Consider the following 7,432-nt stretch of genomic DNA (forward strand, 5'->3'; position numbering starts at 1 on the left):
ACATATTCTTGTACTGATTCCTCAGAAGGATTTTGAAGATTATTGTGGTTAGTGCAGGCCTTATTCTTAGTGCTAAGCTCATCACTCTGCCTGGCCTGATAGCTGAGAGTGAGCTCAGGTGGTGTCTGTGCACCGTGCATTCCTCTGATCAGGGGTTGTCTTAACACATGGCATTTAGGAAGAGATCAGTTTTGAACTGACTTAACAACTGGTGTCCTGTGCTGTCATAGAGGTACCAACACTTCTCAAAGCCAAGGTTTTCCCAGGGACAGCCTGTGGGTCTCTGCATTCAGCTGATTTCTGTAACTGAGGGCCTGTCATCTGTACCAATGTGTCTTTTAAGTGCCTACAGAGAGCTTTGACTGGTGTGTGGCTGCTCATGCCAAACTGGTGAGGGCTGGGAAGAGCCCTCCACAGGCATGGGAGGGTGTAGGGAAGGAAATGGAGCGCTGAAGGAATTGCACCTGTTAAATGGTCAGGCAAGAGCATGGTTAGAAACAGAGCTGAAGACTGGGAAATTGCAAAGTTGGTATCATAAAACAGGGTGCAGGGGAAGCAAGCAGGGTTTGGTGTAGGGTTTGGAAGCTCTTAATTCACTTGTCTACCATTGGTTTCTGTGTTGCCATAGTTATTACACTGTCTCCTTGCATTGGCTAGCCAAATGACCAGTCCCCTGCTTGGCCCAGAAGGCCCTTATAAGCTGTGGGAAATTTGAATAGAGGGGTCTTCTTCACTGCTGGACTCTCTGCGTGCTGGGTGGTCTCTTGTCTCCTGGCTAAGTACCTCCACCGCCTGTCCCTGCCACAAGGGATGGGCGGCGGGGGGGGGGCGGGCGATTCCAACCCTGAAAACCTTCACGAAGCGGCCGGCAGTGACCCCCCCAGAAACCCCACAAACTGTGACAGTTTGGCTCATGTGAGGAAGGTGGAGAACTAGAGCAGGCAGGGAAAAGGTCAGACTTGTGAGAACAAGTGTAGCTGAAGACAGTCTCTCATGTTGTGTCCTGCTCATGTGCTGGGCCTTGATCTCCTGACATGTGTTTGACCATGGCCACATTGTCCAGATGGCATCTGGTCACCCTCACCCTTCACTGGATCTTTAGGGACCTGTCACAGTCTTTTGAGCCCTTTAAAGACATGATGCTATTTTTATGTGTGACTTGGTCTCTTAACATTTATGACATAATGGGATTTTCTTCTGTTTGTCATAAGTTTAAAACAGTAGCTAACATGTGCGTGAGATGAGACATAATTTAATGATCTTTTGCTGTAGATCTATTCATTGTGATATGTTGTTGTTGAAACAAGATGTTTAGATTACTTTTTAATTTTTGATCACATGCAATAGTGGCAATAGCAATGCTTTTCCCCCAAGCAAGCATCTTGCAATGTAAGGCAGTTCTAAATGCCACTGCCTATGAAAATGTGATGCAGAGTATTTTTCTTTTTTTTTTTTTTTACACATTCTTTCTTGCCCTACAAAACTTAAAATGCAGCTGGTTGAGTTCTGGGATGTGTTGTCAGCCACGTCAGACCATTTCAGAATTAGCAGATGGGCTTTGTTTTTGATTGAGAAAGGATGGTGTTTTAGGGGAGGTAACAGAATATTTTTTTAGTCCTCAAAAACTTGCATTTTTAAAAATGGTATGACCCTGGAGAACTGTGAGTGCAACACATGTACATAAGACAGATACACATATGATTATTAGCTTCAGAACTAGCTGTGTAACAGCTATCCTGAAGCAATGAGAAGGGTGAAGGAAGCATCACATTTGACTAAACAATCCATTTCCTGATGCTAATGAAAACTCAGGTCAAAGCACTGTAAGTTAGAAATAGATGGAGAACTGAGAACAGGAGGAAAATAGGTTTTGCTTCCCATTTTTTCTCAATGAGTGATAAATGTTTTGCTTCTGAAAGCCATACTGGTATACATAATCACCGACTGCAATGTGTTGGAAAGTGCCAAACCATCAGAACTGTTGTAAAGTTGATGCTTAGAATGTATCACATGGAAGATGCAGTGAAGTCATTGCAAAGCTGAACACTGTGGGTTGTTTTGGTTTGATATCTTTTCTCCAGCCAGACCTGAGTATGTTTGTTCCTCTTTCATCCTTCCCTCTCTATGCCCATCCAGCTGTTCTAGGTGTAAAGGAACCCTGGAGTTTCCCCATCAAAGAACGAGGTGCTGTTTTCAGAGAGCTGTTCTACATCATTTAACCTAACACTCAGATTTATTTGAAATGTGAAACTCAAGGAGTTTCTGCTGTGATAAGGAGAACGTGGAAAGTAAGGTGGGAGATTTTACCTGCACGTTGTGATAGTTTTCCACTCCCTGGACAGAGTATTCTGAGAGATGCCTTCAAAGAAACTGGTGTCAGATATAGCCCTGTTTTTTGTGTGTTTGTGTATGGGAAGCCTATTGCAAACCCTAAAGAACTTAAACTTCCACATGGCAAGAACAGATTTGCTTTGCTCATTATGTTTAACTTGTGTCTGAAGCAGATGTAAATGGGTCTGACAATTGTGGGGTGCTTTCACTGCCCCATAAGTGACAAACACAGTGGATGTGATGCAGCTGAGGAACCTTCTAGGTAACTGCAACCCAAAAGAAGTAGGAAAATCCCAGAGCTGAGGGTAGGGAGGGGGGCTTGCATCTTTCTTTCTCCCTTTATCTCAACAGTCAGTTTGAATTCAGGCAGCCCAAAGTGAACCAGCAGAGAAAAAAAAATTCTACTGTGTACTGAGAGGCAGCCTGAGACAGGGTATGTAGGGTAGAACTTGGGAATAAGGTTCTGTGATGGGAGTTCTCTCCATTCTCTTTGCCCTGGGGTTCTGGACATCCCTGGACACAACTAAGCAAAAGTGTGCGTTTAAGTGTGCAAACATCCACTAATCAAACTGTTACTGAGTTGTAAATGGCCATTCAGATTCAATTTTAGGAATCCTAAATTGTTCTACATGGTCAGGTATTTAATGACTTTTATTGAAGGTGGGCTTTTTTCTAGGAAGAAGGCAGGTTTTACCTCTTTCACAAACTGACCTTCTGTATGCACACCTAAATAATTTGATTTTTTTTTTTCCTGAGACTTCTTGCCCTTCACACTATTTTTATAGAATATCCAAAACTGTTTCCTTTGCTCAAAATGAGTGGCTTTATTCTATGCCACCAGGATAGGAGAAACAAAATAAAGGGTCGCTTGTCTCTTCTTAACATTTTGGTAGTGTTACCAAAAAGAGCAACACCAGTCATGATGGTTTTGGCAAATCTCATGCATTTTCTTGGTGAATAAATAGATAAGGAAGAACTCTGGAAAGAGAATCTGAAGAAATTTACTGTAGGAAATAGAGAGTATGACTGTTTGAATTAGCGATAAAAACTCAGATCATTCACTGTGGGATGCCAGCTTAAAGAAAAGAAAAAGCTAAAAACATCTTGATCTTCTTGCCAGAGAAGGTGTAATCCCCAAGTTTTGACATAAGCAGTTATACTCAATTTGTACTTTATAACTTGACCTGAGAGATGAAATGTGGTCTTTTGTCTTTAGAACAACTGTAGGTATTTCTTAATTTGTTTTGGTTTTCTTTTGTGAAAGGAGTTGCCCCCACCCTGAGAATAAAATGAAACCAGAAACTGGCTTGCTCCAGAGGCCACAGAAGCTAAAAAGTGTGAAATACTTACTGTTTATCAGTGAGAGAAGGTTCTTTAATTCAGAAATGGGAAGCATTTTGATAAAAAACTGCAAAGATGACAACAACTATTTTATCTCAAATTTAAGACTTTGGATTTAAGATGTTTGACTGTGGATTTTGCCCAATTAGGTCTGGTCTGTTTTTCTTCACATTTAATGTAATTACAGGTAGTGCCATGAGTTCCTTCCAACAGCTGCACAAAAAGGCACAAATGAATACTAGATGTGCTTTTGCCAAGTCAGACTTCCAAGAATCAGCTTTTACAGAAGAAAAAGATGATTCATGTTGCATTTCTATACTTGCCAACTATTCCCACCTTGCCATTATTTTATTTGGGTTAATCTGATCCCTTTAAATCACGGTATTTTGGGGCTCACTCTTTTGAGAAAGTGAACAAGCAAGAGCACCGTGTAGAGAGAGATTGAGAAGCAAATTCTTTGAGGGTCTGTTGATAATGTTCATAAAATGTAGGTTGAAATAATGTCTCGTAGAGCTGTGAGGTCCCTGAGGGTGTGGGATAGAATAAGTTGATTCAGGGTCTATGTGAACAATTCTGTGCACTGAAGACTAAGGAGCTGTATTTTTCTTTTCAGTTCTATTTGCAGGTTAATTTCTGCAGTGTCCTTCTGTACAAACATCTGTTTATTCCCTGACAAGGAGAGCAGAGTATAAGAATTTCTACCCAATTAATACCAATATCATGCTGGTTTTCTTGCCTTTGACTGTATTTCAGTAAAGTTTCTAAGAATATCTGTGCTTTCTGCTGGACAATAGCACCTGATGAATTGTTCTCTAGAGCAGGGATGTATGTTTGTTCCTCTTTCATCCTTCCCTCTCTATGCCCATCCAGCTGTTCTAGGTGTAAAGGAACCCTGGAGTTTCCCCATCAAAGAACGAGGTGGATATCTGCCCCTGCACTAGGGCCAGATATCAGTGGCAGTGTTGTGACTGTGAGTCCTAGTCTTCCTGAAAGATTCAGTGCCAGATGTAGAAAACTGAATTGAAGTCTTAAAACTGAAGCTGAAACACAAATCTTGTGTCAAGTTCACTTAATAAATAACAGGTCTGTTAATCAGTTATCCTAAGGCAGTTTGGTTCAACTAGGTATTGTAGGTGTGAAAATTCTCTATTTTTGTTACAAATCTCTCCATTGGAGAACTTACCCTTTTTTTCCCCCCCAAAGCATTCATGAGGTATGCAGGTTGAACAGCTCCAGGACTAGGAAGTTGCAAGTTCCTTTTATTGGTTTTTTTTTTTTTTTTTTTGCTGCTCTCAGTTTTGTTGGTCATTGAGGATGCATAAGAACTGTTTTATGTGAACACTATGTGAAGTTGTTGAATCCCAGTGTCAACGTTCAGCTAAATCACTGTTGAGCCTTGCAATTGTTTCTTTTGGGGAGGAATTGCACGTGGGAGGTAAAAAGTTCAGGGTAATTATTTCTCTACTGCATTGAAAACAAGCTTTGTACCTATTGTATGCACTTGCCTCTGAAGTATAAACAGTTTATGCTGTTGAAATGTTTTGGGAAAGCAGTGAAGGTATTGGAGGAAGGGTGTGATTTGTAGCTGTTTAAAACTTCTGCATATAGTCAAAGGAGAACTTATTTCATTTTCACTTACATTTAATTGGTTTAGCATCAATTCTGGAGCTAAACCAATGTACTGGTTGGTTGGTCTAATGTATGGCATCTGATATGCAGCGTACCTTTACTTGCCTGGTGCCCCACAGAGGCTGAAGCTGTGCAGGTCTGAAGAGCTTTTGTGGCAACGCAGCTCTTGTGTGAGGAGATCCATGGGGGAAAGCCGTGAGCCTCCCTGGTAGCTGCTTCCATTCCCGTTGCCAGTGTATCCAGCTGGTTTCCTGTTTCCCAGAACCTCTTCCAGCTCATCTGACCGCTGTCATCGGCTCGGGTGGGGAGGCAGCAGCCGCAGCCAGAGGAGCCTGTGAAAGCCGTAGGAGAGAGGGGAGCACACAAGGATGAGTTACTATGACTTGCTGACCTATTTCTCATTTTCACAGCCTCTGCTGGCTGGTGAGAACTCTCATAGGAGCTGACCAGGAGCAAGAAGTGAGACAGAAGTTCTGAGCAGAGCCAAGGATGGGAAGAAGTCTGAATCCTAAAACTACCCATGGTGGCTCTGCTAACAGAATGTAATCATCTGGGGATAACTAGTTGAGAAGACAAAGATCCCAGTCAAATAATTTATATGCTTTCATCTGCCAAGTGTGTTACTGTATGACCTATTAAATACGTAACTCTGCAATGAGCTGACAGAATGTTTTTGGCGAGAGAATGTACTTTTCACTGGGTTTTCCTGCACAGTAATCCTTTCTGTCAACCTCTCTCTTCTGACACTCAAGACATTTTGAACTTCTTGGCTGCTTTTGATTAAATTTGACAGAGCAGAAAGAGTTCAAAGCTAGTTTTTCGCAGGCTTTGTGAAAATAGGTGGGCAGACAAATTTACATTCCCTGTTTATCCATTGTAGTGTGAACTTAGCTGTATTACTGCACAGCAAAGAATCTAAGACAGAGTAAGTTCCAGTGCTTACAAAATGACCTGCTTAATTGTGTCACATGCCCATAAAACAGCTTTGCCACCAACCTTTGTTAAAGTTTACCAAAAATAAAGTTGAGAGCCGGCTCAGAGACTCTGTTCTAAGGTGTGGAACAAATTTAAGAACCAAAGAGGGTTTTTTTTGTTTCCTTTATGTTACATGGTTACTAGGACTATGTACCTAGTGAGAATACATTTATCATCCTTAGAAAAATACGGTCAGGCACTCCTAAAAGGTTCTAAAATAGAGATCATGGGATCTTCATGGTCCCACCTGTGGAATTCTCTTCCTGTAGCTCTGCCACTGTAGGACCTAAGCTGGTCCTGGCCATGGTCTGGGAATCGGTGGGCAAAGTGAAGCTGTGATTAGTAACTGCAGGTACCAGTTCTGGGGTTCAAACAGAGTGGCCTCAGGTTCCTTCAGAAGTCAGGTTTGGATGCACAGCAGGACCATGTGGACAGTGACTGGCACAGGGCTTCAGCTTTCATTCCAAGGCTATAATCCTTGGAATGAAACAAGTGTGCAGAGTGCCAGGAGGAGGGACAGGCATTTTCCATTTTAACTCTGACCAGTTGTCAGTCTTCTACCTGTCAAAGAACAGAACTGGATTTTTATTATGAAAGAAATTGGACTGACATGAGGCTTTGCATATTTATTACAAGATATTTTGTTAAACCGTGGTTAATTATTAGTGAGCTGGGAAGCCTGTCCAGTGTGAGGTTTCCTTTAAGTGTGCCACAGGCTGTTGTGAAAACTAATTTGAAGGACCTGCAGGTTTTCACATAATTTTTGGTTTTATCTGTGTCAGGCTCTTTGTCTGAAGAGTCACATTATGAATTCAAAGTAATACAATCCTCTGCCACGACATGGGATCCAAGCACATAATTTTCTGCAAAGTGACTTGTCTTTTTTTTAGGTAAACAAAAAATCTTATGAGGAAAACTTCATTGCTCCCGTTTGAGAAAGTAATAATTGGTGTATGTTATCCCTGAATATGGATTATATATATAAAATATGTAAAAGCAATGTATTTGTGGAATGTAGCATTAAACCTGCATTATATGGGAAAACTGTGGCTTAAACAGGTTTTAAAATGGCTTTTGGTTGTGTCTTTGCAAACACATGCTTCTTCCTCCCAGCACCCCCCATGTTATCCATGCAGGAATGTCCTGGGAAGGTGTC

General features: G+C 41.6%; 1 long non-coding RNA gene across 1 annotated transcript; it reads left to right on the plus strand.

The window, feature by feature from the left end:
- Positions 1-276: 276 nt before the first annotated feature.
- Positions 277-4,307, plus strand: LOC113950119. Its single transcript, XR_003528672.1, has 3 exons — positions 277-365; positions 2,137-2,184; positions 4,286-4,307. It is a non-coding gene; the product is annotated as an uncharacterized LOC113950119 (long non-coding RNA).
- Positions 4,308-7,432: the final 3,125 nt, after the last annotated feature.

Source organism: Corapipo altera, unplaced genomic scaffold, assembly GCF_003945725.1.
Source record: "Corapipo altera isolate COAL_440 unplaced genomic scaffold, ASM394572v1 53, whole genome shotgun sequence".
NCBI classification, from domain to species: Eukaryota; Metazoa; Chordata; class Aves; order Passeriformes; family Pipridae; genus Corapipo; species Corapipo altera.